Here is a 25,046-nt window from a genome sequence, read left to right as displayed (position 1 = left end):
AAAAAACACATGAAATAATCACTATATTTTTATAAATTATGCTGATCCCTTGTAGATAACTCTTGCAAAATTAAGGGTTGATTTTAGTGCCAAAAAGTCCATAGACATTTTGACACAGAGGCTAGCAGGAACAGAATCTGGCCCATGGATAATATAAGAAAAACAGAACCAAGCCAAAGATTATTTTCTTTTCATTGGTTGAAATTTTAAAAGGGAACTGGAGATTTACTGGGTTCACCACAACAGAAAACATTTATAAAAGTTCTGGTTTTCAGAAGGCAATTGTCCAGTACCTCCTAAAAAAATCAGAATTTCTTTTAAAGTATCTCAAGTTACTACTGAAGAATGTTTGTAAGCAAAAAATCACCAGTCTTTTCTGTAGATTTCATGGAAAAAACAAATATATAAAAGTAAAGCCTAGTAGTTTCCCCTTACATGGTGGCAAGTTTTGATTAAAATTTATACTTCTTATGTGCTCAATGGCTGGCCTAAAACATAATTATATGACCCATCTGATACTTTGAGCCTATGAATATAAAAAGGAAGATCTGAACTTTGCAGTTTTTACCACATTTCTCTAAAGGCCGAAACCAAAAGCACACATTGGGCAACATGAGACTGCGGCAAAGTTCATTTCTTACACCTATGCGGACCCCAAAATCATTAGTTCTTGTTCATCTTTAGTTCTGCTGGATTGTCATTGTTTTACAGAAAACAATGGGGTTTAGAGTCTTTTATAACAAAATCACTGCTTTTGAAGCCTGAATAAATACATGCAGAGAACACCTGAAGGATATACAGCATGTTATTTAAATGAAAGATATATGAAAACATGTAACATCTATTAACCATAATGTCTACTTGGAGAGCTGTGAAGTTTATGGTGGTGTTTTACTATTTCAACAACACTGAGAAACTCACCTCCTGTACATTTTAATTACTATCCTACTACCTATAAAACACAAGGTTCAGTTTACCTTGCTATCTCTTTTTACTAGGCTGTGTAAGAGTTAGGACCTGATATTCCCAGAACCTTGGTCACTTCTGAAGGATTCTCTTACTTAACTGTGTTTATCACTAGCTTTAAATAAACCTGTGAATGACATGAAACATGGCAACACACCTCCACCACCAACTCAGCCAAATGCAGCTTTCAAGTGGAACAGATCCCAGGACTTGATTTTGAAACATCTGGCTAGCTTTGGTGTGATGCTCGCCCACTGTGACTAGTGTGGATGAAGCCAATGGCGTGACCCCGCTGCGAGCGAGCCCTTTGGGAGCCCATAGCTCCAGTTATCCCCACCGGTCACTGTATTGCAGTTGTGATGCTGCTGAATTATAGCCTTCCACAGGAGGCTGCTTGGGGCTGCAGAACCCCTGCTCCCACTGCGGTGCTTTGCAGGCGCTACATTGCAGGGCAGGCAAGGAGGGGGCGTCACCCTCTATGTCAAGGACCAGCTGGAGTGCATGGAGCTCCACCTGGGGATGGATGAGGAGCCCACTGAGAGCCTATGGGTCAGGATTAAAGGGAGCGCTGGGGCAGGGGACATCATAGCGGGGGTGTCCTACAGGCCACCTGAGCAGGGGGACCGAGTAGATGAAGCCCTCTATAGGCAGATAGGAGCAGCCTCACGCTCACCAGCCCTGGTCCTCATGGGGGACTTCAGCCACCCTGATATCCACTGGAGGGACAATGCAGCTGAGCACAAGCAATCCAGGAAGATCCTGGAATGCGTCGATGATAACTTTCTCCTCCAAGTGATAGAGGAGCCCACGAGGAGAGGTGCCATGCTGGACCTTATTCTCACCAATAAGGAGGGCCTGATAGGGGATATCAAGCTCAAGGGCAGCCTTGGCTGCAGTGACCATGAAATGGTGGAATTCAGGATCCTCAGGGCAGCAAGGAGGGAGTGCAGCAAGCTCACTGCCCTGGACTTCAGGAGAGCAGACTTTGGCCTCTTCAGGGATCTGCTTGGTAGAACACCATGGGACAAAGCCCTGGAAGGAAGAGGAGCCCAAGACAGCTGGCTAATATTCAAGGGTGACCTCCTCCAAGCTTGGGAGCCATGCATCCCAACAAAGGGGAAGTTAAGCAAATCCACCAGGAGGCCCCCATGGATGAACAAGGAGCTCCTGGGCAAAGTCAAACAAAAAAAGGAAGCCTGCAGAGGGTGGAAGCAAGGACAGGTAGCCTGGGAAGAATACAGAGAAACTGTCCGAGCAGCCAGGGATCAGGTTAGGAAAGCCAAAGCCCTGTGTGGTGGGTTGACCCTGGCTGGAGGCCAGGTGCCCACAACAGCCGCTCTCTCACTCCCCTCATTCACTAGACAGGGGAGAAAAAGTACAACGAAAAGCTTGTGGGTCGAGATAAGGACAGGGAGAGATCACTCACTAATTGTTGTCACGAGCAAAACAGACTGAACTTAGAGAGGGAATTCATCTAATTTATTACTAGGCAAAACAGAGTAGAGGAATGAGAAATAAAACCAAATCTTAAAACACCTCCCCCCACCCCTCCCATCTTCCCGGGCTCAACTTCACTCCCGGCTTCAACCTCTGCCCCCCCGCAGCTACACAGGGGGACGGGGAATGGGCGTTGTGGTCAGTTCATCACATGTTGTCTCTGCCGCTTCTTCATCCTCAGGGGGAGGACTCCTCTCATCGTTCCCCTGCTCCAGCTTGGAGTCCCTCTTACGGGGTGCAGACCTTCAGGAGCAAACTGCTCCAGGGTGAGATCCCCCACAAGGTCACAAGTCCTGCCAGCAAACCTGCTCTGGCGTGGGCTCCTCTCTCCACGGGTCCTGCCAGGAGCTTGCTCCAGTGTGGGCTTCCCACGGGCCACAGCCTCCTTCAGGTGTCTCCACCTGCTCCGGCGTGGGGTCCTCCATGGGCTGCAGGTGGAATCTCTACACCCCCTCATCCTTCCTCCATGGGCTGCAGGGGGACAGCCTGCTTCACCATGGCCTTCACCACGGGCTGCAGGGGGATCTCTGCTCCGGCGCCTGGAGCACCTCCTCCCCCTCCTTCTGCACTGACCTTGGTGTCTGCAGAGTTTCTTACATCTTCTCATTCCTCTCTCCGGCTGCAAAAACTCTGTTTTTTTTTTTTTCTTCTTAAATATGTTATCACAGAGGTGCTGATTGACTTGGCCTTGGCCAGCGGCGGGTCTGTCTTGGAGCCGGCTGGCATTGGCCCTGTCAGACACAGGGGAAGCTTCTAGCAGCTTCTCACAAAAGCCACCCCTGTAGCCCCCCCGCTACCAAAACCTTGCCTCGCAAACCCAGCACACCCTGATAGAAATTAGTCTGGCCAGGAATGTCAAGGACAACAAGAAAAGCTTCTATAGGTATGTTAGTGATAAGAGGAGGACGAGGGAAAATGTGGGTCCCCTCCGGAATGAAATGGGTGACCTGGTTACCCAGGATATGGAGAAGGCTGAGGTACTCAACGACTTCTTTGCCTCAGTCTTCACTGGCAAGTGCTTGAGCCACACTGCCCAGGTCACAGAAGGCAGGGACTGGGAGAATGTAGAACCACCCACTGTAGAAGAAGATCAGGTTCGAGAATATCTAAGGAACCTGAAGGTGCACAAGTCCATGGGACCTGATGAGATGCATCCACGGGTCTTGAGGGAACTGGTGGATGAAGTGGCCAGGCCACTCGCCATCATATTTGAGAAGTCCTAGCAGTCCGGTGAAGTTCCCACTGACTGGAAAAGGGGAAACAACCCCCATTTTTAAGAAGGGAAAAAAGGAAGACCCAGGGAACTACAGGCCGGTCAGTCTCACCTCTGTGCCTGGCAAGATCATGGAGCAGACCCTCCTGGAGACTACGCTCAGGCACATGGAAAATAAGGAGGTGACTGGTGACAGCCAACACGGCTTCACTAGGGGCAAATCATGCTTGACCAATTTGGTGACCTTCTATGATGGGGTTACAGCGCTGGTGGATAAGGGAAGGGCAGCTGACATCATCTACCTGGACTTGTGCAAGGCATTTGACACTGTCCTGCATGACATCCTTGTGTCTAAATTGGAGAGACATGGATTCGATGGATGGACCACTCGGTGGATAAGGAATTGGCTGGATGGTCGCACTCAAAGAGTTGTGGTCAACGGCTCAATGTCCAAGTGGAGAACGGTGATGAGTGGTGTTCCTCAGGAGTCGGTACTGGGACCAGCACTGTTTAACATCTTTGTCGGTGACATGGACAGTGGGATCGAGTGCACCCTCAGCAAGTTTGCCGATGACATCAAGCTGTGTGGTGTGGTCGACACGCTGGAGGGAAGGGATGCCATCGAGAGGGACCTTGACAGGCTGGAGAGGTGGGCCCATGTCAACCGCATGAAGTTCAACAAGGCCAAGTGCAAGGTCCTGCATGTGGGTCGGCGCAATCCCAAGCACGACTATAGGCTGAGCAAGGAATGGATTGAAAGCAGCCCCGAGGAGAAGGACTTGGGGGTGTTGATTGATGAGAAGCTCAACATGAGCAGGCAGTGTGCGCTTGCAGCCTAGAAAGCCAACCGTGTCCTGGGCTGCATCAAAAGAAGTGTGACCAGCAGGTCGAGGGAGGTGATCCTGCTCCTCTACTCTGCTCTTGTGAGACCCACCTGGAGTACTGCGTCCAGCTCTGGGGGCCCCAGTACAGGAGAGACATGGACCTGTTGGACAGAGTCCAGAGGAGGGCCATGAAGCTGATCAGAGGGCTGGAGCACCTCTCCTATGAGGACAGGCTGAGAGAGTTGGGGTTGTTCAGCCTGGAGAAAAGAAGGCTCTGGGGAGATCTAATTGCGGCTTACCAGTACCTGAAGGGAGCCTACAGGAAAGCTGGAGAGGGACTGTTTATGCAGGAGTGTAGTGACAGGACAAGGGGTAATGGGTTTAAGCTGAAGGAGGGTCGATTTAGATTAGATGTTAGAAAGAAATTCTTTACTGTTAGAGTGGTGAGGCACTGGAACAAGTTGTCCAGAGAGGTTGTGGAGGCCCCATCCCTGGAAGTGTTCAAGACCAGGTTGGATGGGGCTTTGGGCAACCTGGTCTAGTGGAGGGTGTCCCTGCCCATGGCAGGGGGGTTGGAACTAGATGGTCTTTGAGGTCCCTTCCAACCCAAACCATTCTGTGATTCTATGATTCTGTGCTGTGTTGGGATGGCAGTAGTGTGTCATATGCAACAGTGAGACAGTAACACTGGGTTATGCCCTTATAGCCCCTTTTACCCAGAAGTGGGTGAATGTTTAAGGTTTTTATATTGTTTTGAGGTTTTTAGCTTAGCCTTTAGAAAGGAAATCTAAGAGAGTGCTACATCTGAAGGTGCCTGCTGCTGTTGAGGCGCAGCAGGTCGGCTGCATCTGCTGTGCCTCCCACATGGTCCATACGATCCAGAGGAAGCCCTCCTCTACCTCCATAGACACTTGTGCAAACAGCCTGGTTCCTGAAACCCACTATCATATAGCACAGCTGAAAACCTGGGAAGGGCCAGAGACACATGAAACAATGCTATATTGCAGTTTGAAGGCCATAAAATGACAACACCAAGGCACCAAGAAGCAACCCAGCCCTGTTGGGGCTCTGCTGGGGAGAGGAGGTGGGGCTGCTGGGTGGGGGGCACATCTCCCTGCTCCTGTGGAGCAGCAGCAGCGGAGCAGCCCCACACCGTGGGAACCACCAGAGCAATGGCAGTGCCAGCCTGGGCGTACAGAGCACAACAGGGTGTGCAAGGCCAGGTCAGAAGACAATGCAGTTGTGAGGGTCTTTTCCATTTATTCTCTTTTTAAACCAAACAGCTTTACTTTGCATGCAAACGTTACCATATATTAAGTGTGAGATTCCACAGTCAAGCATCTAAATCATCCTACTTGCAGGTCTTGGCACTGGAGGTCTCCTTGACCACTGAGCACCCCTGACCATCACCTGGGAACAGCCTTTGACTGAAATACCAAATACTTAAAGCACAGCAAACCACCACAAGAGATCCACGCTGAAATGACAGTATATAAACACATGTACACACTAGCTGAAATCAGAAACCTAAACCAGACTGGAAATCCTCATCACTTTACAGCAGTAAGAAAAGATGCTATAGGGGAGAGCAGACAGATAGATCCAGATTAACTGAGCTGCCAAAAAGAATGAAGAAAAGGTTTCATAATCTGGGAATCTATTCATTGGGAAAACTCTTCATACAATGCATGAATGATACCCAGCTATTAAAAGACAATCTTCTCTTCCTTAAAATGCTGTGCCTGGGAGTCTGTTCGATTAATAGGCAGAGCAGCAGCTCAAAGCAGGTTTAGGTCTATAGAAAATCAGAGTCCTCCTGCACAACATCCAGAGGTTTAGTAACATGGTGATTCAGCTCTGGGAGCTGATTTTGTTGCTGGAACCTTCAGCCTTCTCACTTCAAATTTAACCAGAAATAATTGGCCCTTTTGAACAGCAGGAAAGTTGGCGGCTACCAAAGCCACGCTACACTGCCAAGCTCTGCCTGTCCAGCAGGAGCCACAGTCCTGCTGCGTGGATGCGGCTTGCAGCCCTCCAGGAGAGCCTCCTCCTCCTAGGGGGGATGTATCCCAACAGCCTCCTTGGGACCTCAAGGGAGAGCAATGCCCACTTCCATTGCATTTAATTGGAAAACAGGGTGACATGCAGCAGAAGAACAGGAGAACATCAAATCACGTTGCATCAGCTCTGTAAAGGAGATCTCCTAATTGTAAAGTGCTGGGGATCAAAGGATGTCCCATGCAGATCCTCAGGATCTGAAAGTTGTCTCGCACCCTAACTCTACTGACTGTTTTAATGTGATGAACGTGGCATTAAACTGTGTAAATTGAATATGCCCTTTAAAAAGTTTCAGCAGTGCTATTTATCGTGCTCGCACAGAGAGCAGGTGCGTGTGCACATGGCAAAGAGTCACCAACAAAAGGCCACAGACTCTGATGTCAGACTGATGCCAGGGATGGTATCAGCCCTGCAGGAGGATGTTGGCTTCCAGGAAAAATGCCAAGAGCCTTTCCCAAATATGAGCACGCAATTAGGAGATGACAGGGAATGCCTTTCAAAATTATACACGGTGCTTTTGTACCAGCGATGGTCTTGTGCAAGAGGTCTCAATGTTGCAGAAATCACAGATAATGGGAAAGAGGATGAAAGGGAACTTGTGCAAACACTGTCTGGAGCACAGGAATGACAAATGCCCTGGGGAGGGATCCTTTAACCACTCCACCAAACTCTATCATAATCAAGGTGTAGGCAAATAAAAGGCCATTGTATTCACAAGTGAATCAAATGAACGTTTGAAATGCTAAGAGGATTTGAGGGGAAAAATGGAAAAATAGGAACTTTTAAGGGCAGGCAGGACTCTCACTGCATATAGTTGACAACTAGTTTTTGTAGTGGGAACAGGGACAGAAATTAGTTCATTTCCTAATGTGGCACCTCCAGTCAAATATCATTGTCAAAGCCAGGATGCTTTGTTAGTAATACTATACTAAAGTAGTCATTGCCCTGCCCCAAACTGCCCTAATAGTGAGGAGGTTCAGACATATTTCCTGATATCAGAGGAACAGAAAAGATATCTGCAAAACTCAAAGGAAAGACTTGAACAGCCTGGGAAAAAAAACAGTCTGAGAGAAAGATGTGAGCCTCAGGTTTCTATTTGGGTTTCCCAAGACCTGGCTAGGGTATCTCACTCTTGTGTACGGTTGAGTTAGTCTGGCCAAAAAAACTGAGTGAAAATGAGATCTACCGGTGCAGTCAAAGGAATAAAAGCAAATTATTTTCTCATCCCAGGAACCAGCCTTAATACACAGTTGAAGATGGATAAAATGGGGTGGATGAGAGACCTATGTACGTTACAACTTGCAGCAAACTAGCCACAAATGAACAATAGCTTAAAGATTAAAGCTATGTTAAAAAGTGCTTTTTGTTCCACATTCAGAGTGTGCTTCTTTCAACTTGTCTTGTCAACTCCATTTCCATTTTTTGGCTAACATGACAAACCATATAAACTGACAAAAACCTTACGACTGAAGGAACAGCCACAATTTTATGCTGTATAATTTTAACTTTGCATTGTTCGCTGTGTACTCATTGTGTTGTACCTTATCTGATATAATTGCAACTGCCTCTGGGCAGGGGCAATAATGAATTATATACACATTCTTTAAGTTCAAAGAACTCCAAAGGAACTAGTGAAATTAGCAATAAAGATACAAGCATAGTAGTCATTAATCCAAAGAAAAAGTACTAGTTGCTGTTCTTACAAAAAGTTCAAATTGTCACAAAACATTTGCAAAATATTCCACTCTCAAATTGCTTTGGCAATTGCAGTGGAAAATCTCCGGGGTCAGAGTCTCTGCTAAACTGGGCAGAGAAGCTGAGCCAAGGCAGCAACATACTTGAGGTTGGGATACAATCTTTTGACAATTCCTGTAAGGAACTATCTTTCTTTTTTGCACAAGGGAACCTCCTGCAGTAGGATTTTGCAACAGCCAGTTTTCTTTAGACGTGAATATCAGAAGGGGAGTCAAGCATATGCTGGAATGACTCTGCGACTGCAGCCTGAGACTAAACAACAGGTAATGTTTCTCAATTAGACATGCTAATCCTCCTTACAAAAGCCAGACAAGTATGCTGTGCATTCATAGATTTAGCCGAAGGGCTTGCTAAGGCAACCTTCTTATGGCGCATAGCTGAGACAACCCAGCTGTGTCCTGGCCTGAAGGGATCCTAGGTAATAAATGAAAAGTAATCCTTTTATATTCATACAGTGAGATTATAGGCATGTAACCCCTGCAAGCCACTTAGTTTCCACTAGAAGTGGTAGTACACTGGTAGTAGGATCAGTTAGTGTGCAAGACAAGAAAAACGGAGGTATTTAGTTTTGCCAAAAGATCTGAAGGCTGACAGGTAAGTGAGCCTGCTCTTAGGTGGGAAGTAACAAATCCATTTGGGTCTTTATTCCTCAGAGCTGCTTCCCCATCCATCGCGCTCCTGTATTTAATAATCTCAGGGTCAAATTTTAAATGTCATGCTACACAATTCCACAAATATTGTGGGATAGACTGTGGAATGGAGCCAAGACACTGCAGGACCGGGAGCAGTGGCCAGAAAGTGAGAGCTAAACCCAGCCTGGGTTTGGTTATGCTGGTGAAGAGAGAAGTGAGGGAGCCCGGTGTGCGGCTCCTTCACAGCTCCCCACGGCTCCCTCCGCTGCATCCCTCTTCCCTACATCTTTACAGCATGCTCCAGCCGCTTTGTCTTCACCCACACATCCTGCTTCAATTAGGCTTCAGAGAGCCTGGAAGGACAGCCTTTAGGCTTTTATTCATCCTAATTGAACCATTTTGCACTCACTGTCATTTAAAGCTTTTTAGTAGCTGATAGGTCATCAAAATAAATTTCTTCTAATAACTTCTTTTACCTGCCTGAGATTCATAGAAGTAATCAGCATTAAAAACAGCTTCTCTCTCAAAATCAAATTGCAGGAAAAGATTTGAATTAAGAGGTACATTTGAAAAAATATAAGAGCTTTTCATCAAACCATGATAATAACAGGAGACCTTTAAACCCTACTGAAATATAATTAAAGACATATTCACCTCAAAAATTATTTTAAAGAATTAAGCTTTTCTAAAGCCATTCAATAAAACCCCTTGGAACCTATTATGACTCTTTTCAATAACATTTTATAACTATTAAGTTTTGGACTTTTTTCTTCCTGTTGGTTTAGTACATTTTCTTGAGAGCAAAAGGTCCCAGTGCCATTGTGTTAGCTTTTGGGGAAAAATCCAGTGCTATAAGCAAATGCAAACGCTCTTTTGTTTTCCCCTCACTACCCAATAGAATAAGAATAGGAGTGTAATTGAACAAGTGACCTCACATTTGGACACACATAGGAAAGAATGAAATCTATGTTATTGTAAGTTCTCCAGAGTCCACATAAGCAAACCTCTCCAGATATTGCACTAAATGTCAGATCCTGCTTCTTATGAAGTCAGCAGGAGGTTTGCCATTGTCTTCTGTGTCAGCAGGATGGAGCCTCTAGTATTTGTCTTCAGATGTGGTGACTTGTCCATGTCCGCCAATGTCAGTAGAGCTCTGGCTACTCAGATTACTTGCAGATCTGCCAAGACATGTTTATAGTCTATGGCTATTGAAATCACAGCATGCAGGAATTTAAAAAAAAAAAAAAACAACCAACAACAAAAAACAAAACAACCCCCCCAAACCCACAAAAAACCCCAGCAAACAACAAACAAACCAAACCTCTCCGTTAAAGGAAGTCCTGGAGGACTGTCCTGCACCTTTGGGAAAGGACTGCGCGTGCACAGAGCTGAAGAACATGGAAAATATTTGGGTACGGTAGCAGCCAGAGCAGGAGAGCCCTCGCACACTGCCTTTGCTGTCTCCTGGTAATGCGCTAGCTGCAGCTCTTCGCGGATGGACAGTAAGAGCTGGAAGCGAGGATGCTGCGACCTCTTCTGCTCCTGGGGCCTCACTGGGCAGAGGCGGGAGAGGGAAGGTGTGAGTGCCAGGCATCGGTGGGAGACAGGGAACACCAGGGGACAGGGAACGCCAACTGGGCCTCAGGGGACAGAGACACTGAGCCAAAATTCCTGCTACCAGCAGCACCACTGAGACTGCTGGAAGCGGGGACTGGCCAGCAGGGCCAGCATGGGCACTGGAGGGAACTTGCATACACACCTTTCAATTTTTTCTTTCTTTTTTTCCTCCTATTCTGTCTGCCCCAGTCACTTTGAGTTTCCTTTATTAAAAAGCCTAAACATTCTCAAATTAATTTTTCCATTTAAAAGCCTTCCAGTTTTCCTGGAGAAACTCATTGTAGAGGAAAGGCTTGGCAGATCTTCCTCAAGCATCTGCTCATTGGAGTCCTGTCAGAAGTACCAAGAGATATCATGTGCAATGGCTCATGGAATTTAAGATTTTGTTGAGGATGTTTTAATTAAGAAAAGCCATTCCCCTTGCTCTAACCTAAGCTGGAGTATAAACGTACTCTTCTTAAAATTTCAGTGCATCATTGTTTTGTTTGAATGTGGCTCTTTGGAAAAAAAAAAAAAATCCTGCTCTTGTTTACATCTTGCTAAGGCTTTTTACTCAGTGCTAGAATAAAAGCAGATAGGGTGTAATGCTTAATAAGGACAATAACTACACTTTATTTTGGAGTCAGCCCACCACAGAAAAGAGATGAAGTCCAAACATCTGTGATGAGATCCATATTCATAAGGAACCTCCAACAATGTTTTCATTGCTGTAATGCCATCTGCTTAAAGAATATGCTCAACATCCCAGTGAGGTAAAATAACAATAATACTCCCAGTGGGAAAATGGAGACGTAAGTAGTACGTGGCTTTCCTGAGGTCACAGGACTTGCATGTGGTACAGACACCAACCCAACTCTCCAGACCAGAGCTTAACCAGAAGACCAAGCTTCCCCATTAGCTGCTTAATCACTGTATGTATAATCACATTACCAACGACAGGGAAGTCCAGGACTGTCACGACAACAGAATATGAAGCCGCTCACAATTACAGGTGTTTCTGCTGACCCCTCAGACCAGAGAGAGCTGTTGATGAAAAGCAGCGCTGGATCCTGGAGTTACCATCACCAGGATGATAACAGGACCAGCATTAATTGCCATTAATAGAGCCACACCCTCAGAAATAGTAATAGGTTTAAATTTTGCTGTGTTGTATCTCATTCCATGTAAAAACCCAAAGTAGCCCGATAAGAGCTGAAACGTAACTGGCTCCACTGAAAACCATCTGTGACTTAGCTAACCTGCCACTGAAGAAATAAGGAGGGACAGATGAAGTCCAAGAGCTTCTGGCCAGCCACAGGTGAAGAACTCTGTGCACACCAGCCTCCAAGGAGAAGACCACATGGGTGTGCACCCAGGATGCTCCATGGTGATCAGCCAGGCAATTCACACATCTGTGCCTGGGGAGGACCATCCATATCCTCTGGAGGTCTGAAGGAAGAAAAACCCATTTCCCTACTCTGGGGCACCCCAAGCCCTTCTCACTGTGACCCACTTCCAGGAACACATCTCAGCTCTGGTAACACAGGCAGTGGCCTTCCTGCAGGGCTCCCGTCCCAGCTGCCATGGCTGCACCCATGCTTGTGGCTGGCACTGTGGGAACCACTCCCCAAAGCAGTGTGGTAATGTTTTCCTTCTCTGCTGATAGGACCCAAAACAATGATGGCAGCAACCCAGACCATCATCAAGGAAAGCTGATGAGACTGCTGAGGAGATGACAGAGGACCTTCACTGCACCAGGAGGTATTCAGGACTGTCGGAGAACAGGGTCAGCATGTTAGCTCAGTATTTCTAGCCTCAGGGAAAAGGGGTGAAAAGCACAGAAAGAGAATATTAAGACAAGGATGTTGCTGTGACAAAGGGCCGAGCTGAAATCAGGGAGAGAGTCAAAAGCATGCATCAGCTTTCCTCAGATCATCATTCAGTGAGTTTGATGCCTCAGCTGTGCCTGTGTCATTTCTCCATTTTTTTTTGTTTTCTCATTCAAATGGTGGAGAACCTGCAATAACTCTTAAACAGATTATTGTTAACAATGCGAGGGTGTTTCCTGCTCATGCAGTAACTCATCACCAGGCCAATAAATTCCTTGGCTTTTGGCCTCGCAGTATTTATTTGCACTTCTGCACTTTTTGGGCACCAGGCAGCTGATCTACTTGAAATGACTTTTTCAGAGCAAGATGTGCTGTGTCTGCCCACTGATTACAAAGGGAGCTTCAAGTAAGCAGGTCAGCCGCGGCCATCCATGCTCAGATGGACCCTGCCCAGCAGGAAAGAGGGTTCTTGGTTTCCTGAGCCGTCACTGCCATTTTTTCCACCTGGGGTAGGGAGGAGAAGAAAAACAGAGTCTGTCCTTTCAAGCTCACAGTGACTCCGGTGAACCACGTTATTTTAAAAGCAACACCTGCTATGCATAAGCCTTTCGCTTCAACCAAGTTCACACATTTTCCTGGAAAGGGAAATGAGTTATTGCTCAGCATAACCACTAGGAAACATGGAGATTCCTTTCCTGTGGAGCCCTCTAATTAATACCATCTTGAAGTAAACTTGAAGTAGGGATTAGGTAGAGTCTCAACCCCTCCGAGATAATCAGAAATACACCTACAGCTTCAGTGCTTTGTAACCTGATGTATAGAGGGTTAATCCAAACATTGTACAACATACTGCACTGTCATCATGGCAATGATTTAAAAATAACTGACTTCAGATTTGCAAGACAAAATGGTTGCAGTACTATGAAACCTGTGCAGATACTGACTATACTGTTGCTTTCACTGATACAGTTCATCTTTTGTTTGTTGTTAGCCCAAATTGTGACCAGTTTTCTTAAATCATCTGAATAAAAACAGTGTTTTCCATCTGTTTCAGGGAGTCAATAGTTCTTAAACACCTTAACTATTTGGATCTACAGCTGCAAAATTTGCATGTGAATACCTCCAATGGTCAATTAATTCAGGACAGGTTTTAGTTGGTTTAAACTCCCATCCATTGAATGAAGTGGCCCCATATAAATTGGTTTGATCATTTCACGGGTGCACTATTAAATGCACTGTTTCACAAGGAGCCAATCTTACAGTTTCGAGGTGAATTAGCAGGACATGTTCTTCCTACCAAAATATGTGCCTTTGCAAAGGCATTCCTCCACTCCTGGAGGACTTGGTGTTTAAAAATATCTTCGTGCCATTTTGCTGAACTTTGAAGAAGTTACTCCTGCAAAGCAAAGGCACTCATTTGCCTCAGAAACGTAAACAGCTGCTAAAAAATATGCTTGTAAGTAAGGTCCAGAGTCAGGAAAGCACCCCTATGCAGAAAGCTTAGTTAAGTATGTGTTTAAATTTAAGCACATGTTTAAGTCACAACAAAAGAAGTAATGCTTCGGCATGTCTCCTTGCACTGACTGTCATACCCACTCTCTACTGGAGAAATCATGCAATGGTTCATGCAATGAACTGGATGCTGTGCCTGTATTTCCTGAGAAAAGGTGCCATATGTGTTTACATATTTTCCTAGGTAAGGGTGGGAATTCAGTATACAGGCCAGTGAGTTCCTAGGTCTAAAATCAGAAAAGATGAAGACATACAAATGAGTTAGCTATCACACCCAAAGAAAAGACCCCTCTTTTAAACGCAGACCACATTTTTCAGGGAATCATTGTTCTCTACAGTTCTAGAACAGCTGGGCTCCAGCTGGTAAGATTTAGTTTGAGTAAAATCAATGGCTGCCACCTGATAAAATACACTCGTTTCCCAGCATGAAAAATTAGCAGCCTGCACAATGTTGGGTTTGGAGTAAATAAAAGGGTATGCGATTTCAAAACCACCTACTAAGTTGTTTTAAATTGGTATAATAATAATGATGATAATGAAATAGCTCCTGGGTTTTGATAAAAACTAACTTTTTTTTTTTTACTGCAGGCTATTTCTACCAGTATTATTTTTTTTTTTAGATAAGCACATCCCCACTTAATTAGGCGTATCAATTGCTTTGCTTTGTAAAAATGTACTCCCATGATCAAATTTTGATGGATTACAATACTAAAGATCATACTGTTTTATAAAAGACTTTCAACAATTCTAGTTTAGAGTCTCGTTTATAGTGTTGTTTGCTTAGCTCATAATCTTCCCATAATGTTTGTCTGCCCAAAACATTTATTTCTTTACTTGGTTTGTATTTAATTGCCATAAATCACTGAGCTGTAAGAATTCCAAAGATAGAGAGATTGATTCCATTCACTCACAAACTTTATGCAACTGTGACTCCACTAACTTTAGCTGTATTGTTCAGTTCACCACTATACACAGACATGCTTCTCTACCAACTTTACAAATGTTTGAGATTTCTTTTTTTTCCCCCATTTTGACCAAAATATAAGTAAATTTCAGAACAAAGTGAAACTCTTCATGCAGATTTTCTTTTCAAAATTGTCTAGTTCTTTCGACAACTAGAAGGGATGAAAGACCTGTCTTATACAAATAGTATGTCCCCAAAGTATGACAATTAGCTAATAATATAGTTGATTAGTTAATTTCATAGCTTTAATGTTTGCAGAAAGAGCATGAGTGAGAAGTTATTTCTGTATTCAGATTAATACCATATTTTCACTTTATTCATCCCAAACCTCAGAAAGTGAAACAGAAAACACGCACATGAGGTTTGCTTAGCACAATGTAATACCAACATCTGGTCTGAAAAACCCACATTCATGTGATTCGTACATACAGATGAAATAGTCTAAGGCTCACCCTGACACTTGGCCAAAATATCATGACTAAGAGAACACAGTCACAGATACACCAGCACAGAAATAGCCCTGTATCAGCAACTTCTTTCACAGCACGGCTTGCAAACCTCATCACATGGTGCATGAGCAGATCCGGAGACCGTCCTTCTCAGGACTGCACTTCTTCCTATTCCCTGTCAGGTCTTCCGTGCACAGACCACAACTAATGTGGGGTTTCTGCAGCACAGTCTGCAGCCCACCAGCATCACCAAGGTGATGTGACCCCGGTGGGCTGAAAACTGAGAAGATGTGTACAGTGGGAGGAGGAAACGAAGTAAAGCATCAGAAGCAGGCAGCTGATTTTTCTCACCAAGTACCAAAACCAGATAGAAAGATGAAAAGCTGATAGGACAAATTATTTCCAAGAGCACATCATCTGACCTGTTGCTGTTGCTTGCAGGGTTTTACTGGTAACAAATATGGCCTAGCAATTGCCATTGAGGGCAGAAGTCCCTGCAGGAACCTCTATGCAGATATCTGGGTCTGACTACTGCAATCCCATCCTCTGACTTACAACCAAGGGGTTAAAAGGTTTTTCTGGAAGATGAACAATTTGTTTGCTCCTTGGAGTTTTGGTCTATGTTAAGATAGTAATTCAGCCCGTACTTCTCTCCTTTAAAGCCAATCAAAATAATATTTAGTAAGGAAAAAATAAGGCAAAAAATCCAAGTCAAACTTATTTCCAAAGACCATTTTAATTTCATCTGCTGTGACTGGTCATCAGATCAGCACTGCTCAAAGAAGGATGCACAAGCCTCATAAATGGGAGTTAAGGATTTTTGCCTGAGCCAGCTCTTCCCAGATGCAGCATCTGGTTTTCAGCTTGTAAACAAACATGCAGTTTGGTTTATTAGAGCACAGGGAGGTCAAGTGACCTGCCAGAGGTCTCCCAGTGAGCGGTGCATAGCACTGGGTTTGAACCCAGATTCCGCCTGGTTCCCAAATTTCTACTCTTGTTTGGATGCTTCCCATCCATCAACTCTGCTCCTCCCTGCCCACTCCCCGACCAACAAAGCAACCAAACCTTTTTCCAGACCAGGTGTACAGGCGGGGGGTTTTTAACATTCATCCAGCATGTACTGAATCTGGTGGATTCAGTAAAACCTGAATCTGTACTGAAACTGTGTTTTGAGTGCACTGGAGTGGGGTAACAGTACCAAAGCCCCTTCTGTGATGCACCCTGCCCAATCAGCATTCTTACAGACACTCATGGACAGGAAAACTTCTGTAGTGCCTAACCAAGGGATGCCCAGAGCTGGTAATGGAAAGAAGGGTCACTGCTCCCCAAACATGCCAAGTCTGGGGTCAGCCAAAGCCCCAGCAAATGCTGGAGAAATACATATTTCCTGTTTCTCTTGGGCAACCTGCTTCCCCTGTTGCAGTTGGAAACATTCATTAGCTGAATACCTGGTTCTTGGAAGTGGCACCTCTCTGAGCTGCTCATCGCTGCCCGGCTCTAACCTGCGTCCCAGTGTTTCCCCGCTCCTCAGAGCCATGAGTGAGACCATCACAGGCCCAGCTTGAATTGCTTTCGAAATCAGTAAGATCTTTTAAAACAGTAAATTCAAGGGGAGTAGAATAAGAAAGAAAATTATTTTTGTTGCTGTTGTTGGTATTATTTGCAAATTTAACAGTAAAATACACCTGTTTCCCTGGGGTTCTTGACAGAGTTGTGTTCTGGGGTTTTGCTCAGCCCAAAGCAATGCATTTCCCTCTGGGAATGTAGAAATCTTTTGCTACCTTAGCAGTGGGCATAGATTCAGACCGAGAATCAAAAGAGTCAAAACAAAATCCAAGGCTTACCATTAAACCACTTTGCATTGTTGGATAATTCACATCATTCCTCTGTGCTTCAGTTCCCTATCCTACAAAGCAGAGCTATTGAAAAATGCCTGCCTTCTCCAAGCACTGGGTAACAAGGACCATACCAATTATAATCCTTCTGAAAGTTTACAGGGTTTGAAGCACTCCCTCAAAATTGAAATTATGTTCCATGGGTGGGGTTTTTTACCATCTAATTAATGACTTCATTTTGTAGGTACCCAGTGAGAAAAGCAAACACAAATACTAATAAAATGAGCGTGAGCATGGGCACAAGGAAAAGGTATTGTTCTTCGCACAGAGCAGTAGAGTACAAGGCTGTGGACAGTCCTGCCTGGCCTCCACCTCCATCACCACAGCTGTGTGTAGGGCTGGGCTCTGACGCCGTCTGGGGAGCTGAGCAAGCTTAGAAAACAAACCTAAAGATCCAGTTTTGCTAAAGAGTTCATTTCAGCCAGAAAACTCAAGATAGGACTTTACCACAAAACAAAAGGACTGACATTTGCTAAATAACTGTGTTGTGCACCATATGGCGTTCTACTCAACTTGAATCTTGCAAGGAGAGGTCTTCAGAGCTGCTCTCCTGGGTAGGGATGAACACTCGCAGTGGAAACACCACTGCCAGCTACTTTGCAAAACGCTGCATGGGACCACTTTTGTGATTGCCAGTTGATTTGGAGTTTATCAAGGATGGACATGTGGCTTTGGAGATTCCTCCTGAAAAGCCACCACAGCTGCTGTTAATGATCCCCTCCTGTTATTTGTGGTTGTGTTCACACTTTTGTCTAAAGCACCTTCTAACAAATGTTATTTTACAAATGCTGCACTGCAAAAGCAGAAAAGACTTTAGGTTATTTCTGTATCCTAATATGCTACTAGATCTAAGCAAAGCCTCTAAAAGTGCCTCTAAGAGTGTCTGAGACAGAGACTCTTCCTGCCCATGTGCCAAACAATTTACACTAACAAAATCTGTTTCTGACTGGGGCATACGGGACTGCGTCAGAGTGCTCTTTCCTGGACAATCCTGATTCAAAGGTGACTCTCAAGTGACAAGGCATGCAAACCATCTAATTCAGCCTATGCCTTCTAAGAACAATTATTTTATTTAAAAAAAAAACCAAACACCAAACAATGAACAAAAAACCTAAAAATTAATTGCTGAGGTTTGTTTCGTTGGTTTACACCCTGCTACATTCACACCCAAATGAAAGGTCTTGTTCTGCTTTGTGACAAAGGATGTTCCGGTCCTTCAAGGTCACACAGCAGTTACCACTTTTCTTAATCCTCCCCCCTCAATGTGAGCTGCAGCTCCCAGTAGATCTCAGCTGGGTCAAGCCTCCTGCTGACCATCCTCTTGTCAGTGGTTCACACAGCCAGCAGCAGGCAGCCCTCTCCATATTGCAACAGGCTCCCATCAGATTATTCAGGACAAAAGAATTCCCAATCTGGATTACATAGCAGGAAAAAAATGGGTGATTTCACGGCAGCTTTCAAACTGGCACGCGGCAGGACCCTGCACGGAGGGGCAGCAGCGCTCTGTTGACCCATGCTAGGAGAGCGGATGGCTGTGGCAGATGGGTCTTGTTAGCAGCAATGCACAGTTTAAAAAGGTGTTTGTGTCCTCCCTTCAAAATAAGCAAGTTTAAAGTGTAAAACATCTTGTAAAGTAAAGCCTTAGAAACAGAAAGTGCCTAAAAAGGCTCAGTGTTTGACATGGCTTAGTTTTAGATCATGAATAAAAAAATCCACGTCCCTCTCCAACTCAGAAAGCAGAAGCTTTGCACATGCTTTTGCCTGCATCTCTGTGTTTGCTGCATCAGGAGAGTTACGTGATGCAAGGCCTCACGTTGCTCGTAACTGTCTTCTGCTTTAGTTTTAAACAAAACAAAACAAAATAATAATAATAAAAAGGAATAGGTACATTTCTCTTGAGTTCAATTCTGGACTTTGAAATACAGATTTTGAGATGAGAATGAAATGCATTCTTTTCCTGACTACACCATATTTTTTTTTCTGTGGAGGAAGTGAACATTAGCCAAAAAGCAAAAACATAATCCACGAGTTCCTGTATTTTAACTGTCTCTCATCATGAAGCAATAAACAAAGGTTAATCAAATACTTACTAGCTGAGTAAATATTTTTGCTCATATGTATAAACCAACCTAGGTCAGATTCTCATGTTTTGGCTTTGCATTAATATGTCTTTGAAAAGCTTTTCAAGTTTGGTAGATTCAAAATTAGTTTTTTCCATCTTAACTCCATATGCTAAACTGAGGAACTATGCATATATATACATACATATGTATATACAGACACTTTATATACATTGTTTTTTATAGACCCTCCAGGAACTGTTTCTTTTTCCTCTAAACAAAGCCCATCAGTATGTTCATGAAAGTGTCCCTAAGGAACTCTGCAATAAAAAAATCAAAATGTATTTGACAGAGGTCAGCATGTTCCAGCAAGGTAACACACTCCAGCTGCCTACACACTAGGTGGAAGGATCTTTCCAGTCCACCTTACAGATGGTGGGGACATGCCAAAAGCTCCATTTAGGCACCATGCTCCTGTACAATCCCCCTTTCTGTGCACGTTCACTCCCATCTGGCTCTCAGCAAGCCCAGGACCTATATCTCTCCTACCACATGCCAGCACAACAGAGTGCCCTGTGCCATGGACACCATCAGAATTAATCATTTGTTCCAGCTCTGTGGATGTTGTGGTTTCAGCCCTCAACTTCATTTTAATCTGCCTTGCAGGTTTTTCCATTGCCTGAGAACTATGTTGAACGTCCCAAAGGGCATGCCCCCACATTTTCCCCAAAAGCTGTAAAGAAGGGAATGGAGAAGTAACTGCCTGTTCACTGAGGACCTCCCAAAGGAGTCCTGACCTGCTGGAGAACAGACACCCTGCCACTGCCCTACCTGGAGACAGCACCAGACAATGATAACGTCAACTAGCATCTGTCAGCACAATTATCTATGCTTTCCAAAGCTGTGTTCCTCAGTCCTGTGAAATCTGTGGCCATGCTTCAAAAGATTTCCTTTCTCAGGGCAACAGTTTCGGGTTTATTCCCAGCTCTTTCCACACTTTGGCAGGATCACATATATTGTGGTTGGGCTGAACTGCTTTAAGCTAACAGTTCTGCTGTAACCTTTGCTTCAGACAATCGCTTTATCTCCTGGAAAGTACATATAAGGCCAGACATTATTTCTGGGAACCATATCTGCCTGCTGGTCCTCTAAGACTCAGTTTCCTTATGGGAAAGAAAAGGGTGTGAGCACTTGTAGGCTGAAAAAAGAAGTCTTTCCCTTTCTCTGCAACCATTGCTAAGAGGTATAGCAGTATTCGGGGTAGCTATAGCCTTCAGCTTCCCTAGGAAGCAATCAAGCATGAAGCATGAAGCTCTGCTTGAACCTTTTTTTAGGGGAGGTGTCATAATGTGTATTCCCTGAATATGGTATGTTTTGTGGAAACTGCCACCATTTTCCCCACTTACCTTAGCTTGTTAAGGACCACAGCCTTGCAAATCAGCTCCAAGGGTGGGTGGCCCTGGGCCATACCTGAACCAGTGACTTTGGATCCTGAAAGGAAAAATGCACAGCAAGTATTATCAGACCAGTCATCCACTCCCAGCTTGTAGACCAAACCTCTTTGTAAGATATTTCAAATACAAGACCTTCTTCTCATCTGCCTCTGTGGGGGTACTGTGCCAAATCCACGGATGCCAGATGGATCTGACATACTGGTGTCTGGGATGTGACCCCACAAGCCAAGGGTCCCTCAGAGAGAGCAGGGATGTTTCTTCTCCAGGAGCTAGCTATGCTCTTTGATTCTCAGAGAAGAAGAGAATGCATGTTTTGGCTAACAGACAAACTATTAAAATATTTTAAAATGGAAGGCTAGAACTCAGATAGTATTCTTGTGTTTATAAAATATAATATGAGGCAGATTAGACAAAACAGATTGATGAGAATCTCATGTTTTCCAATAATCACCAATAATTTGGGGCTGGTTGAAAAGCTTGCACAGTTACCCCATTCCTTCTTCATCCAATAGGCTCTGCTCCTCCTCCATGGGCCTCAGTGAACCTATCTGCCCCAAGGGACCCAGAAGCCAACATTCCCTGCAGCTGTTTTTACTAGACCAACCTTTCATGGATCCAGGCCAGACCACAAGGAAGCAAGCCACAGCCATCTGCCCATTTTATGCCTTATCCTGGAAAGATACAACATTTCAGCTCTTTGTCAGCAGTGGTCTAGCTTTGGCTCTATCCCCAGCCAGGGATTTACCCAAAAGCCACTCCTGGGAAACCCTCACATGACTTCTCCTTACAGGTTCTCAATTTAAGCCAGCTTTCCCTGGATTTCTTTCCCCCTTTATATATCCACCTATTGGTTTTGTTGGGTTTTTTTAAACCTTTTAATTTCCCACTTTGTGGCCATACTTTTAGGAAGACATGACTGCCCCTCATAAGTCATGAGAACTGACCTCTGACTGCTGCCTCCTCTGAGGGACTACCCCACCATTGAGACTGAATCCTTCCCCTCCTGTTACTCTTTTTACAAGTTCCAACCCTAGTTCCATCTTTAACCATATTTAAACAATCCATATGTACATCAATGACATTCTAGCTGTTTCTTTGGGCATCAGTAAGTCAATCAGTAGTGAAGCCTCCATGTAGAGCAGCCTAACGCGACTTTGGTGGTAAACAAGTCTAGAATGGAGAAAGATGACAAAATGGGTGAACAAAATGACAAAATGAATGTGTATTGCCTTCTCCTCCTCTCCCAGCGTCATTTTCTCCTTCTCCCAAGTTCAATCTCAGCTTCTCTCATCCCACCTCAGGCCTCCAGGTTCTCAGCTACAATTTCTGCCATTACAGCTCTGAAGCAGGGGAGCAAGGTTAGGACGGTATCAGCTCTGCCTGCCATGGCTGATACAGGCATACAGAACCTTTCCCAAGCCACTGTTGTGGTGCGAGTTGCAGCTCTTTGCCCACGTGTTGCAGGGAAGTATTTCTGCCAGGGGTGTCTTGGGCAATCCTCAACTCCCACTCACAGAACACTGTTACCCACCTCTTAGGAAGCCAGTCAACCGTAGCATTTTCCATCTTTCCTACTCTTCTTGCAACTTGCAACACTTCTTTTCTTACTGACTCCTTTGACTAACCTTGCGTTTTTTTCTGCTGTGGTCACTTTATGGGAATGAGTGTGGTTGCAGAGTGAGCCAGTCCCAGTGACTAAACCGGCTGCCATGGCTCAACGGAAGAGCTTGTTTCTGATCTCTACACAGTCCCTCTGTGAGCTTATCCCCTCAACGCTAAGATCACAGGCCGCTACTTTTTCTGTTAGAGTGAGTTGCATTTTCTCCAGTGGTTCTTCCAGCACTTTCTAAAGAAGCTTAGCTGCTATTAGAGACAAAGCCCTTCAGGGAGATACGCAACCAGCAGATGTTTGCAGTGGGACAGTGTAACATTTTCAAAACAAACACGCATCTATTAGCCAATATTTCTAGCAAGTCCATACCAGTTATGCTATTTCTTTCTTCTCAACAATGGCAAAAAATTTATTTATATCAAATTAATAAGTATGCAGTTTTCATTCTCCAGTCCTGACACTTCTGTCTGATTTCATGCTCCAGTTACATTATTTTAACTCTTTCTGAATCTCTTTGCTGGTAAACAGGATGTATGGTCATAGGTTTTTCACTGTAAACAGGCCAAAGGCCTCTGGTCATTAATAACTTGACTTAGGCATGGGATCTCCACCAGATCCACCTGGCCAGCAATTCTGGTGGATCCATCCAAGCCCACTTGGTGGAGCTGGCATAGTGTCACCGCGTGGGCACACGGCATGGCAACACGGACGAAGGCAGGGGCAGTGCATGGCCCACCAGCTCACACACCCAGGGCCTCCAGCAGCTCTTCCGGGAAGGTATCACAACTCCACCACTCCGTTAAAGATTCAGAGAGGAACCTGCCATCCAGTGCTGTCATTTTTAACAGAGGTTGAACAACAAGACCAGGGACACACTTTTACACCAGTCTAGGCAGGCAAACAAAAATACATTCACGTGCAGGAATGGCAGGGGTGGCAGGGCTTGTTGGCCTCCACTGTGGACAGGGGGCTTCCTTCTTTCCAGCTATTTGCCAGATTTGTAAAAGTTCGAAGAACCAGCTTTTTGGAGAAAGCACAAAGACAACTTGTACTCTGTCCCTCCTGGGTCCATTGTCCTCTCCACACCCATGAGAAGCCATGATCACACCTCTCAGAATCAGGAACTGTTGTGACCACATTGTTGAATTCAGGAGCTTCTGGTAACTGGAAGAACATAGCTCTAGCTGAACACCTGGGTGCATCCACCCAGCCGAGCTCAACACTAGAGGCTGAAGGTGCATCCTCACTCATGTTCAGTCACTCAAAAGACAGGTGCACTTCAAGCACAGAGGCAAGGACACCTGGAAACTGTATGGTTTAGAAGCCCCATTTCCCTAGGAATAAAGACCTTTCCATGCATTTCCAGAGTTTGTTTCCATTGGTATTTGAATGACAGTCACAACCACAGGACCTGAATCAGAGGTCATGGTGTATATATCACCAAATGCCCCTTTTAGAATGTATGTTCATTATGACTCTAAATCCACTCTATGCCTCCAGGTCCTCTCTGGTTCCAGATGTATGTCTTTCTCCTTTCCCAGCTTGGAAAAGAGAAGCCTTCTTCTGAGGTTTGTCAGGCAGTAGAAGCAGTTACAGGAGCAGTCAGTAACTATATTTAGATGTGCAAGAAAAGACTTAGACCAAGGCACTGATGGTAGCTAATTTCAAAATGCTTTCAGTTATGTGTTCAAAGCTGTCTCCACAGGATCTCCTCTGAGTTTTACTGTATGGCTGAGAAGATAACTTCTTCTGTTGCTGCTAATTAAAGTGATAAATAACAGAAACTTGTGTACAATCCTGCAGTTTAAGCAGTTTATATCTGTCTCATCTAGAGATTTCCTGGGGCATGTTTTAGTTTAGATATCTCTCTGGTAGTGAGGTGACACTTCTTCCCACACAATCCTCTCACATATATCTCCTTTAATAAACTCTTAGATCCTCTTCACCTTTCAGTTGCTTGCCTTCATCCCTTGAAATTCCCTTTATATGCCCTCTTCAAGGAGGAATGTTTCCTGATGCCACTAGAAGCCTCTTCTTGCCAGATACTGGCTTGGAAAGGAGCAGTGTTCTTCACCTCAACAAGGTTTAGCATATCCCTCCTTGCATTTCAGCCCCTGCTGTGGGGAGTGCTGAAGCCCCAGCGTCTTGACCTAGGTTGTAAGTGGGGTATGTGGCATGCTGAGTAATGAAAACCTCATTTCCCCAGCTTTGCCGCTCTCTACCTCTTCCTTTCCCTGACCCTCACTCAGTGCATCTTGGACTTACGCCTACACAGGCTTGCTCTAGACCCTAAACACAGAGGGAGAGCTTCCAAAGGGCAACATTGGCAAAACGGGTCAGTGCTCAGCACTCATGCGTGAGCATCCATTCCACTGAGATACCTCAGCAGCAGCGTCTTTCACTTACTGTCAAAAAATGGCATATTCTGTGAGGTTTGCAGTGATTAATATGAAGCAGTATCAGCTTCTAAAAGAATATTAAATTACTCTCAATACAGTGTTGAAAGTGAACGGAAATAATAGATCCAAGTTGTATCCAGCAGATGCAAGTAGCAGAATTCAACTTTGCTCTGCCCGATGCTCAAGATGCCTTTGCTTGACAATTTAGTCTGTAAACTAATCACTGTCATTTGGCACATTCAGAGATGTTTTAGCCACAGAAAAGAGCACTGCAAGGACTGCTGTGAGAGCAAGGAACACAAACATAGAAAGCAATAGCAATGTTATATGC

The 25,046-nt window shown here is 44.7% G+C and overlaps 1 long non-coding RNA gene across 1 annotated transcript in view; it reads right to left on the bottom strand.

The window, feature by feature from the left end:
• The window catches only part of LOC129199861 (uncharacterized), a 45,411-nt gene extending 24,067 nt beyond the window's left edge, over positions 1-21,344 (bottom strand). The window contains exons 1-2 of the long non-coding RNA XR_008574766.1: positions 21,309-21,344; positions 20,657-20,741 (exon numbers count right to left, since the gene is read on the bottom strand). This is a non-coding gene — a long non-coding RNA (uncharacterized LOC129199861). The remainder of the gene's footprint in view (positions 1-20,656; positions 20,742-21,308) is intronic.
• Positions 21,345-25,046: the final 3,702 nt, after the last annotated feature.

The sequence above is a fragment of the Grus americana genome, chromosome Z, assembly GCF_028858705.1.
Source record: "Grus americana isolate bGruAme1 chromosome Z, bGruAme1.mat, whole genome shotgun sequence".
Lineage (NCBI taxonomy): Eukaryota > Metazoa > Chordata > Aves > Gruiformes > Gruidae > Grus > Grus americana.
Note: the sequence above shows the minus strand (reverse complement) of the source record. Positions and strands in the feature narration are given on the sequence as shown.